Raw genomic sequence first — 12,907 nt, 5'->3', positions numbered from 1 at the left:
GTTTTATCAAATTTTTAATTAAAGTTTTTACGCGCGTTTAAAAAAATGATCTGTCGCCAAACGTATGATAGGTCTAAAAGCAAAGATAATAATTCTTATTCTCAATTGAAAATTAATTAACTGTAATAATTTTGAAAGTTTACATTAATGTTGTTAATAGTAATAGACAATATTGTAAATTAGTAAATTAATAATTTTAATGTAAAATTATTTTTTCATTATTTTTATTATTTTATTACTATAAGTTTAAAATATATGTATGAATTGTATACAAGAATTTTTAAATATGATTAAATTATTTTTTGATGATGTAAATTTCTATATCTTTGCTTGATTAAATTTCTTATATATATTTTGCAATATATTTCTATTATATCGTCTCGGTAATCCGCGTGCATCACATAAGGAATAAAGCACATAAAATAAAATACGTCACGGGCATTAATTAAACCCTTTTTGCCGATGTGATCGAATTTTACATTCAGTTTCTATGTACATCGTCGCGTGCAACGCATTTATTATTCGTTCCCGCAAGCGATATATCGCCGTCTCGTTTGTCTTCGAATGACCCGGCGTTGGCACGATGGCACCTGTCCGTGTGTCATGCGGGTGCATAACACGTCACGTGGGCACGCTGGTTGTCGGTGCGTATAGATAGATTGCACGTGACAGCTCGGCTTCCTGACGATCGGCGTTGAGCGAAAAGTGGGGTCATCGTGCTTTAAACCGTGCGCCGTGGAAACGTCATGAGTCTTCGTCCGCTTTGTCTTCGGCCGCGATTGCGATCGAGTCTACACCAATCCCCGAATCGACCGAATCGACCGAATCGACCGAATCGACCGGCCACCGCCGCCGCAGTCTGACCATCGCGGTAAGTCACTACTTAAGTATCTTTCGCGCCCGACTGGCTCGAGGGCGAGACTCTCTCCGTCGACTCTTTCGAGCGGCGAGAATAACGCCCGGCGTTATTCGCGTTGCCAACTCGAATAGTTAATGATGTAATGTCTCCGTCGGTTCTATACTTATTATAAAAGCTTTGCGTTGAAGTAGCAAGTTTGTTAAATGGATTATATAACTTGGAAGATTCAAACGACGAGAAACGCGTTGATGTTGAATCGTACGTAATGGATTGAAGGCAAATTATATTACGAAAAGAATTTTCCTCGTACAAATTTAAACGCTTTTAATCACTATAGAAAAAAGAAATAGGAAAAGGAATATTTTTATTGTAATGCTATATAACGCTGCGTGTGGATATATCTGCAATGCGGTCTGAAATAAATAAGATGAAGTAAAAATTAAAATTAGCTGATATTGGAATTAGGCTATGTTTATTATATCATTTTTTATCGACTCGGATGGCCAAGCAAGTTGTAAACTGACGTGTCATCGAGATTACAAAATGAAAATGTTTTCCATAACGAGCGATTTAATATCATCACGAGCGTCGTCGTCTGTCAAGTTCAACATGTTCATTCGACATACGTACCAATCGATATTGGAATTATTTAATGTATCTTCGACAGGTGCCCTTAACAATATTTATTAGCATTGCGCGTAACTTTTTTAATCGCGGAGCGCAGCGTAGTACTCCGTACTCATAAATCGGTCTGATGATTAAACTTGAATCTCTTTTCGGAATTAGAGAGCCCGCGGCTTAAGCAACTTTATGATCGCTTCGAAGATAGGGCAATGTTTGTGATCGAAAGTTTCAATTAGAACTTGGAAGCACTTTTAAAAGTTCCTGAAAATCGAGTCCCCATCTAGGATTAGGTGCGTGTCTAGATTCTCCAATAATCATTGCTGGGAGGTGTGACTGAAAAAAAAAGACACATCATTGTGTTATCAATCTTGTCAAAATTTTACCTTTTAATCCGAGTATTTATTCTTTGAATAAATACAGAAAGAAAGTGTAAAATAAATAACATATATTTATTGTTCTTTACTGAACGCGCATGAACAAATGTGAAAAGAATTTAAAATTAATTTCATGATACGATTTCATAATGTGTTATCTCTGTATATCATTGAAAATTTAAATAAATTTATAAATTTTCGTTGTCGAGGCGCGTCATTAAAAATACAGAAATATCAAAATTTGAAATTTACTCTCGCGATTTATTTTGCCGTGATAGTTAATTGATTCTTATTATCTCCGTAATTTTCTTGTTTTTCGACAAAACTAACTCGATATTTTCATATTCATATTCCTTTTTTACCATCCTTCTTTGCGAATCATATTTACGCGAGCATTTACAATTACGTTTGCACGGTAATTTTACATCGATGGAGAGACAGCCGAGACGACGACGACGATGACGATGACGATGACGACGGCGACGACAACGACGGCGACGACAACGACGGCGACGACAACGACGACGACGGCGACCGCAAGATCGACCAGTCACCTTTCGACTTGACGTTTCTTCGTTTTTGCGAGACTTTCAACTTCCTTTTGACACGCTTAAAAGCCGATAGAAATTTGTTCATTATACATTTACTGATCGTGCGACGATGTGGCTTTGAATGGCAAAGCATGTTTTGCCAGTATTCTGTGTTAAATAATATTCATATTATGTATTCGAGATAATTGTATAAGAATTGCGATGAAGAATTGCGTTATTAACTCGAATTGAAATAAAGTGGATTTGCCGCTAGACAAATCCACTCGTTGCTTTTGATCTTCTTCTTTGCAGCGTCATTGATAATGTTACATACGCGAATAATAACAATTTTCTACCTGCATAACACTCTAGAAGAATATAAAAAAAGTAAACATTAATTCAGTATCAGTATATCATTTTTCAGATAAAATATTTGATATTTATGGATTTAATTCTTTCTTTTTAATGCACATTCTACGATAGGATTTTTGATTGTCTTGAAATTTTTTGTCTTCGAACTGGAAGAATGTCATTGTTTAAATGTTATATAGTTCTAAAGACAAGATTTGCTACGCGTTTGTCTTTCCGAGCTTGAGAACTTCTCGTAGAAGCTGTATTTTATTTTGTCGCGTGTCATTCGACCACTCTGAGCCATTAGCCGCGCCGGATAGTTTTAACTCGCGAAACGAAGGCAGGTTTACCTTTCCTCTCGACGTACCTGATTGTAAACCCAACTTTCTTGAGTGCTTCCTGAATAGTTGCGGACACCCTTCTTCTTTTTTGCTTCTTCATTAATGAGTCCATCTTATATACCACGGGTTTAATGTTTCACCTGAAATCGGCTGCGATGTTTATTACGTCCTCGCCTTTCGTTCTATTCCCGATATATTATTGCAAAATAATAACAATATTGATATAAATTTATGAAAAAATCTCACATGTGGGAGAAGAGTAATCTACAGTGGATGTAATAAATCATGTAAATTCGAAAAGATAGAAACGTAAAGTGCGGAATTTCAAATTACATTTTCAAAGGATGTTATGTATCCATGAAACATTCGAATTGATAAAAGAGAGCATATATTAATTCAACAAAAATATTTCAATTAAGTCTGTATGAAAAAAAATTAAGTTTGTGTTAGGTTTATGTATGTGCATATATAATTATTTTTAATATACGTACATATATAAGTGTCTCTCTATATATAAGACGAAAGAGCAACTCTCATAAATCGCGCGACTAAAAGGAACAGTGAAAGTTCGGTTTCTTCGCGAATGCTAACAGAAATTTGTAAGTTAAAAATAATAATAGAAGCGTCGATTGTCGTCAGTTGCTGTTTCTCACGTTGGAATATCCGCGATGAGGATCTTTTTGGTGGTGAGATTAAAGAAAATCGATAGCCCAGGAACGGAGGGATGGGAAAGTCGCAGGTGTTGTGGTGAGCCAGGTAAGCCTCTATGTAATTTCTGGCAGTGAGGAAAAGGACAAAGACAGAGAGAGAGAGAGAGAGAGAGAGAGAGAGAGAGAGAGAGAGCGCAGATAGAGCTATGTTTATCGAATCCAGAGCCAACGATAATACCAAAGAAGGTTCGATTTAGAGATCAAAAGCTGAAATAAGCAACTATGATTATTTTTTAAAAAAATATTCTGCAAATAATATACATATATTAAATATTAAAAATAATTTACGATTCTCGTTACTCTTTGCTTATTCATTGTATAGGTATATTGAAAAATATAGATTATAATAATTTCTGGTCTCTGCTTCATGGATTTTTATGATATTGTATCAAAGTGGTTGCCGGAAATGTGAATTTCTATACTTTTAATTTCTAACAGCGGATTTTTATTCAACATGAAGGAATGTTACTCGATCACTCGTTTATTTCATCACTGTGTTCGGTTATACACACACACACACACACACACACACACACGCGCACGCACACATATAGATACATATATAAATTATTATTAATAAACACATAATCCACTCGCGACGGTTACGGGGGATAAAGTTTTTCCGATACGAGATATCCTACCTGATTCACTGTGTAATCTGCGTGAATGTTTTCATAATATACGGCGCACTGCTATCTCGCGTAAACTAAATAACGAAATTTGCAATTTATTTATCGGTACTTGGAGCGCGACTGGTTGAAGTGCATCAATGGACGATTCGCGTAAATATATCGCTCGTACGCGATACACTCAATTATATGTCGAGCTTTCATTAGCGATCGCAAACATTGCCGATCGGAAAGCGATTCGCAAAAAAATTACGCGGCAGCCGATTTGAATTTTTCAATAAATGGCATATCGGCGTGTCGAAAGACTTTCCGCGCCGCGCCGCGCCGCGCCGCGCCGCACTCCCGCGCCGTTCGATTGACCGAGCATTAAATAATATCACGCTTTTCCAGGAGCGCAAAGCTTTATTGCTCAAGCTGCTTTCTGATCCCCGCTGTGAAATTGCTTTACGTCTACTCCAATGGGTTCGAAGGCTTTTGAGATTTTTGTTGCTTTATGCTCCGACACGCTCCACGTAATCGTGGCGTCGCTATCCTTCGCTCGTCATCCTGTAGCCGTAGATAAATCATTTTCCGAATGTTAACTGATAAACAGATATTTCATCAACGTAGCCTCGTAGCGATCGCGAAGAATCGTAATTTTCTAAAGTAAGCTTTCTCACGCTGCTTATAGATCAAATCGAGCCAGCGGCGCCAAGTTTCTTCGGCTCTAAACGTAATAATGCAATCTTTAGTTGTTACGCAATCACATCGTTATCTCGATTACTCGTCGATACTCTGATGACATGAAATTTATGAAAGAGCTGAATCTTGTTGCGATTGCCGGAGTAACAACGTTTGACGCTATGCGTCTCAAAGTTGTAAAAGGGAGAGATATAATTAAAGATAATTAGATCCCGTTTAATTGGCTTCTTTGAAACGCGGTGTGATTTTTGTTACAACAAATTGCATTTGCGTGTCGCCGACGTCATATTCAATATCACAGCTTTATTAGCGGTAAGTCTTCGTTTAGCGTCGGTGCAAGGTAATACTATTCATCGTATACAAACACTTCGTACACGTCGCATATTTTTTGAAAACGTTGAAAAGTCGCTGCACGCGCGCGCGCGCGCGCGCGCGCACACACACACACACACACACACACACACACACACACACGCCACACATCGTATAGATAACCTAATTTAATGAAAAAAATGAATCGCGGGATGAAAGGGAGAGGCGTTTGTTTGAGAATGTCAGAAATATATGCTTCACGTTTCCTGGCGAATTAATACGGAGAGAAAAAAAAGAAACGTCGCGGCTGGCATATACTCGTTTAAGCGAGGAACATTTATTGTACCGGCGCCGAGTGCTCTCTTTTTTTTTTTCTTTTACTTTTTGTAACAAAGGAAATCGCGTACGATAAACATCCGCGTACGATAGCGTTTTCCGTTTCGAACTAAACGTAATGCACTGCTGAGAATACGAGCGAGACGCGCGGGAACAATGAGGTACACATTTCCTGGGGAAATAATGCCGCACCTTAGCGGGTTCATCGATCAATTCAATACATTTCACTAGTGCATAATATATACGTATATCGCAGTTGGGTCCTACAGTTCGTATATTTATTTTTCTTTCTGCCATTTTCCGGCTATCGATCCTGAAAAAGCAGAGAGCGTGACGACGCGTCTTATAAAAAAATAGATAAAACTTGGCGTATGATTCTGTATAATTCTTAAATATCAATTATTCAGTTACGATAACAATCATAATGGATCTCTCCTTCCTTACTTTCAATAAACAATAAATTTTATTAACTCGACTTGATTGTTCACCGTATCGATTAGCTATCATGTGACTTTATAGACTCCATAGATACTCATATCAAATCGATTAACAAATGGACGTTAATGGACGTATCTTCGACCATCGATCCCATCGCGTTAATTCATACCGCGAGATTTTATTCAAGTGTCAAAATTCGTAAATATAAAATAATCGACGCTTACTTTGCATCGACGAGCACGTGGACGACGAGAGCGACTCGTACGTATGTTGCTTTCCTCGTCTAGACAAATATTTGGCGAAGAGACCCACTCGTATGCAATGACGCCATGTATGTGCACACGTTACACGTGTATATACATGCGTGTTTTACGAGCGCAAGAACAACTCGCAAGCGCAACTCGGAGTAGTTGCCGCAACGTTATGTTTGCCATAGTGGAGTATGCGTGGTACGCCCAGCACACCGGGTATATCAGCCGGGAATATACATGACAGCACGTATAAGCCCGTTTGTCGCTTTAACAATTAGCTTAATTGTTTATGCGACCGAGAACGCGTCAGCGCCGCTGGCGCAATGTTGATTTCGCCACGCTACGTGACTGCCGCAAGAAGAATCGAACGTGGCCGTGTAGCACCAGAAATTTTAATTTTGGAATAATTCTTCGGGAATTTTATGTGGAAATGCATGTGAATATCGAAAATAAATTGTTTATCAACAATATCCGCTGAATTCTTTTTGTGCGATCTCTTATATATTTTTTTTTTTTTTTTTTTTTTTATGAATACTGAGAGGGATGAAGTGATGATACGATACCAATAAATATTAATAGGTTTTTGGGATATGCGTTCATCGTTGGAATGTTTATTATGATATAATTGCGTTACTTGTTTGGACATTTATGAAACTTGAATGGACACGCTAAAATTATGTAAAAATGTGTCCTTATGTCTCGAGATAGCCCGAAAGTAAGCTATTTTTCAATACCGGTCTTGCCGGTACATTGTGTTTATATTGCACAGAACGCCGCGGATACCTACCGTTATGTAAACGAACTGGAACGCGTGGTAAATCCAATAAACCGATTTTCACTCGTTACCGGACCAAATCGTATTTTAGAGTAACTTTTTTACACGGCCGGTGTATGCCACCTATATCGGCGCGGTATCACACTGACAAGGATAACTGGAAATAACGAGCCAAAACGGATACGAAATTTCCTAAATAGTTTGTACACCTAGTGCATATCCTCTTTTTTCTTTTTTTATTGAAACAAGCCTTTTTTCTTCATGACTTATTGACTTTATTGTGCGTTTGTGACGTTTTTCGCTTTTCATGCAATTCATCGATCAATTGAACTTTATATTTTTCAAAATATACAGCAGATATATTTCGGTGCGTAATGATATATTGTTCGCTGTTTCTCGTCCGCTTCTCGCGCAAATATCTTATTCCATTGTAATTGCATTTTTCGTGTCAATTAATTTCCTTATTATCTCCTGGCGGATATTCAAAGGCCGAACCGAATGTTTTTACGCATACCCCTTAACAAAGTTACATCGCGACCGAGTTGAGCTCCTTTAACGAGTTCATTCTGGGGACGAATTAATAGGTGTTATCCCCTTGATAGAATTGAAGTAACGAGATTAAAAGTAAAGGGCCTTTCCTGGAAGGAATTTCGTCTCTTGTCGCTTGACACCGTATTAAAATACGGTGGAAGGTTTCCGTTATATCACAAAAGAGTGATTATCCGAAAAGTGATGTGAAAATGAACAGGAATAACAGTAATGCGTAGCCGAGCATTTAATTACAATAGTTAAAGAACAAATGATTATAAAATATAACAAATATCCATTGTGATGATGCTAAAACTAATATTATTATAAATTTTACTTTTAAGTATATATTTTTCCGGTATATACAAAGCGTTCGTGGTGTAATTGTGATTAAAACGTTTTTTCTTTACGGCTAATAAATAATCGCGTAAAGTAACGAGTAATGAAACGTTTAATCACATATAACGCGGTGCCATTTTATTTCATCGGGCCAGTATGTCATCTTTCGTGGTTAAAGTCTCGCAAGGGAGAAAAGCGAGAGTACCGTCGTAGCGCGCGCACCTGCCTTCCAAGTAACTTGGAATTAGGATTAAAGGTGGCCAAAAATTAAATCCTTATCTCGGTGGAGCCGACAAGCAGGATGATGGCGCGAAAGGGGTGCGGGCGGTTAAGGGAGGAAGGAGTTCTTAGGAAGGCTACCCCGGCGCTCCGCTTCTGCAGGCTCGAACGGCGGGGGTGACTCTTAATCTGGCGCCAGCGCTGCAATTTCTTCCCATTAGCGGGCTCCTTCGCGATTAAACATTTGCATAATCTCGGGACGCTTGTTATAATTCGGAGGCATAATATATATTTAAGACCGGAACGTGAACACCAACAATGCGCGCGAATATTTTTGTCGCTCGAAAGTTTTGCCCCTCGAATCTGCTTGTAATTTTCTCGTTGTTTCAGTTCAGAATTTATCTGTTTGTACATAATTGATCTTAACGTTTTCTTCGCTCAGAGAGATCAATTAAAAAAATAACTGTGGACTATGAAAACTTTTTAATTAAAAAAATTTCTTTAAATTACATTTTTCTGGAAATCTTTCATTGAAATCCACAGAAAGAGGTATATTTAGAAAATTTAATATGTTCTGCCATATGTGTTTACCTACTAAGTGATCGATCGTATTAATATATAAAGCTTGATTTTCTATGTCAAATGGTTATAGATTTATCATAACGAGCACGCGCGTGCTTGTAATCCTAAGTATTGGCTATTCTTAGCGTGATATTAATAGCAATATCCAGCAATTTATCGTGCGATGCCACGATAGTTTCTCCAACTCAAGTTCCTGTTATGCGGATTACCGAGAAATATTGGTGAGAATTAATGAGAATTGTAGTTTGCATATCTGAATAATATCATTACCTAACGCACCTGTACAACATGTACAGCTACTACATCAACCATCGTTGTAACTAAATATTGGTCAGCACAATAATTACACAATAAATTACACAAAAAAATAAATACACAATAAGGTGTTTATATGAATCTGCTTGCTATTATCATAAGTTCAGTTGGCGCATCTGATCTAATCTCACGTTTAATAAAGTATTAATTGCACCGGTATAATTCGATCGGTTTTCTCGAAACGATCGCGGTGATTCGCACTTTCAGAGTGACGAAAAGTAATTCGGGATATTGATCGTTCGCGGTTGATGGTTTCGTGTTCCTGGATATAAAGGGAAGCCGCTATACGGTGGTTTGGGGGCTTGAGAACCCCTGTTTGCTCACCTCGCTATGAAATTGGTTGGGACCACTTTGACGCGTCGATGAGCTCCTATACCTCTCTCTCCTAGTGCTCTCAAAACTTCTCTTACCTCAACTGTACTTTCGTGCACGCGCTTTCGCGGGTGTATATATGTGCGTGCGTGCGTGCGTGCGTGCGTGCGTGCGTGCGTGCGTGCGGTGTGTGTGTGTGTGTGTGTGTGTGTGTGTGTGTGTGTGTGTGTGTGTGTGTGTGTGTGTGTGTGTGTCCTCGTGTATTACTACGTGTGCGTTCTCGTATGGAAGCTGGCGTTGCTGGAAAACACGATATCACCTGCACCGTTTATCGCGCAAATGTGTGCGCATACGAAAACGGTGGTACACGAAATCGCCGGCTGTATTTAACGCTGGAACAGATTTCCTTAATCGTCCGCTATTCTCTAACCACGATAGTACAGCTCGGGCAACATGGTGTACGTCTGCTTTCGCAACGACGCGATCCCGAAGATTTAGATTTATTTTTAGATTGAATTAAATAAATTAATTGAAACGGAAAGAGATATCATTACGAGAGAAAAATAAAACGAAATGAAAGAAATCCACTATATGGCCGACCGATTTTGTTAACGATATTTCGTCTTGGTTAATTTGTTCTTTCTCTTAATAAGATGTTCAAAATTTTTTAAGTTTGAATTTAAACTTTTTTTTAAACTCTTATATGAATAATATGTCATTGAAGTATTAAGTACTTTAATTCGATGTCTCTTTTATTTTTTGCGTTAAAATAAATAACAAATCAAAGTAGTTTATACTATATACGTTTAAATAATTTTGGAAAAATAAATAAAAAGTTTTCAAAAATTGTCCATTACAATTTCGTCATAATTTATATTACTAATTAAATGCCAGAGACAATTGTGAAAACTCTTGTTTTATAATACAATTGTAACTATATAAATAAATGAAAGATTTATAGAGAAAGGTATTATACAAGAACATCATTTCATATTTTGCTTTATGTGTTAGGGATTCGGCGATCATGTTTAACTGATAAATTGTAATACAACGTCGATTGATCTCGCGCGCAATGACTTACTGCATCCTTAATACAAAGCTGTGACTTGTCAACTGTTGATTGAAACATACTCGCCATATTAACGGTCTGTGCTATATCATAACTCGGAATTAATTATCCGGGATTACTTTGCGGCGTCCATTACGGCATCCGAGTAGTTAAAGCGCAAAGGTAAGCCAATACCAGCTCCTGGCTTTGTGAGATCATTCTCGTCTGTGGTCTCGTCTATAGGACTCTGATCTGCAGTTGAAGGATTGACTACGTTATCGAACAATATTACCGGTATCGTTCGCAGGAATTAATTAGATTCGCTCGAAACCCCAAAAGTATACCAACTGGTTGGTCTCCCTCTCGTCCTTCCTCTTTCGCCCTCTATCTCTCTCACTCTCTTTCTCTATCAATTCTCCATTACGATCTAATTGATTATCTGTTTGCAAATTAAAAAAAGAAAACATAGTTTCGGTCTTTTGATCAATCTTTCGCTTTTAATTTACTTTAAAATCTTGTTTTGCTCGAGAAGGAAATTGTTACAAAGTACTCGATGGAAAATTATATATGCGAAGCAAGGACCGTCTCCTTTCGCAATTGTTATTTTGGCGATGAATATCGTTGGAGCGAATTTCGAAACGCGGTTACGCATTTACAGTACTTGGTGAATGACAGACATTCTCCCGCTCTCTCTGTCGTATTCTCCACATCGATCTCGTTCTTTCTTCGTGGATCTCTCTCTCTCTCTCTCTCTCTCTCTCTCTCTCTCTCTCTTCCCATCGAGGTGTGATGAGTTTCCGGCGCGGAGGTTACCTGGCTCTGCGAATTCCGGATTTAACGACTCGCGTATTGATTGCCGCCGAGTACGATGTAATGGACTTCGTTCTAAAAGAGCGGCATGGCACTCAGATATTTAGATAGTGAATTCTCGCAAACGTAAAAAAATAATCTGTCTAGAGATTAATCCGGGAACATTTTCCTTACGTTCTCATAAGTATTATAAACATCGGTTTAATGTACTTGATGCGGCGTTGCAAGCTCAGAAGTGAGTTTCCGCGAGATTTCTTTCGGGATTATTTTTGGAAAATATTTTTGTTTTTTATGTAATTAGCGTAACAGATCGTGTTGACGGAATACGTCACTTGTTCCATATGATTTACGTGGCGTAAGTTATTTTAATAATAGTGAAAATGTTAATTATACTTCTTTGTTATCAACAAATATAAAGACAAGTATAAACACTGAAGCGACCTTCCTAACCTTCATTCCTCGGAAAAATAAATTCAAACGAGAAAAAACGATCGCCTGGTTTTTCGGCCGAGTGGGAGACTTGATGTGAATGAAATTTGGAACGGCGCTTAGTGTCGTGAGCCTCAGTTTGCTTCTAGCTTAACAGAGATTTCGTGTAAATGTTCAGGAAGCTAGAGCGTGTTAAACGCATTGGGTTTTGAGCGCGAAGATGGGTAAGATATTTGTGGGCGGAGTGGAACGGACGAAGGAAGTTAGGGGTTAGATACTGCGTTGGTTGGAGAATGTGTGTGTGTGTGTGTGGGGGGGGTGCGCGCGCGCGCGTGTGTGTGTGGGGGGGAATAGAGGAAGGAGAATGGCAGCGACGAAATGGTTTGGATTTTATGGATTTTCGGATTTCACGCTTTTTGGGCATTCCTCTGGCGTGTACCCAGCTTGACGCATCCAGCTTGACGCATCCAGCTTGGAACGACCGACGTATATGGTTATAACAGCGGCTACGTGTGTCCCGCAGAAACTTTCTTATCGTCGAAAGTCCTTTCAGGTTGCTGTTGAAAGGCGATTCGTGAGCTGATTCACGGAAAGTACACATTCCCGTCAACGCTGTCCCCATCGCACTCCGCGTTTCCGCGAATGTCTTTGCATCGCGACTTGTATATTTAACCTAATTCTGAGTAAATCGAACATTTAGCACTCACTTTTGAAATTACGAGTATTTTAAAATCTTCAGTATCTCACAAAGATAACATTCCTGACAATAACACATATTATTAAGTGTAATATTAATTTAGTTAATTACGATGTAGTGATACCTTTATACCATTTGAATGTTTTTAATAATAATACTTACATGTTAAGTAATAATTTTCAATTATTATTATAGATTTTCATTTACAAAAGATGCAGAGAGATAGTATAAAAATAAGATATTTATAGTTTAACATTACATTAGGTATTATGTGCGTAAGTAATTTAATTTTGAAATTATCGGATTAATTCGATCTCCGGCGTCTCTTTGGCTGTTCGCGAGAATAATAAGATATTCGGTAAATCGGCACCTCTCGAGCATTCAGAGGATGGCGATTAATAACTGACTTCGTAAACT

At 38.2% G+C, this 12,907-nt stretch overlaps 1 protein-coding gene across 15 annotated transcripts in view; it reads left to right on the top strand.

Annotated features, from left to right (window-relative positions):
• The window catches only part of LOC148936838 (uncharacterized), a 115,436-nt gene that overhangs the window by 31,242 nt on the left and 71,287 nt on the right, over window positions 1-12,907 (top strand). For 4 of the 15 annotated variants that reach the window (XR_016139276.1, XR_016139273.1, XR_016139272.1 and 1 more), the window contains one exon: window positions 407-871. The exons of 7 other annotated variants lie outside the window; for them this stretch is intronic. The gene's annotated coding sequence lies outside the window, so the exon portion shown is untranslated. The remainder of the gene's footprint in view (window positions 1-406; window positions 872-12,907) is intronic. 4 more of the 15 variants (XR_016139277.1, XR_016139270.1, XR_016139274.1 and 1 more) reach the window with 3 other exon arrangements.

This window comes from Pogonomyrmex barbatus, unplaced genomic scaffold (assembly GCF_055798465.1).
Source record: "Pogonomyrmex barbatus isolate J1 unplaced genomic scaffold, ASM5579846v1 scaffold2, whole genome shotgun sequence".
NCBI lineage: Eukaryota > Metazoa > Arthropoda > Insecta > Hymenoptera > Formicidae > Pogonomyrmex > Pogonomyrmex barbatus.
Note: the sequence above shows the minus strand (reverse complement) of the source record. Positions and strands in the feature narration are given on the sequence as shown.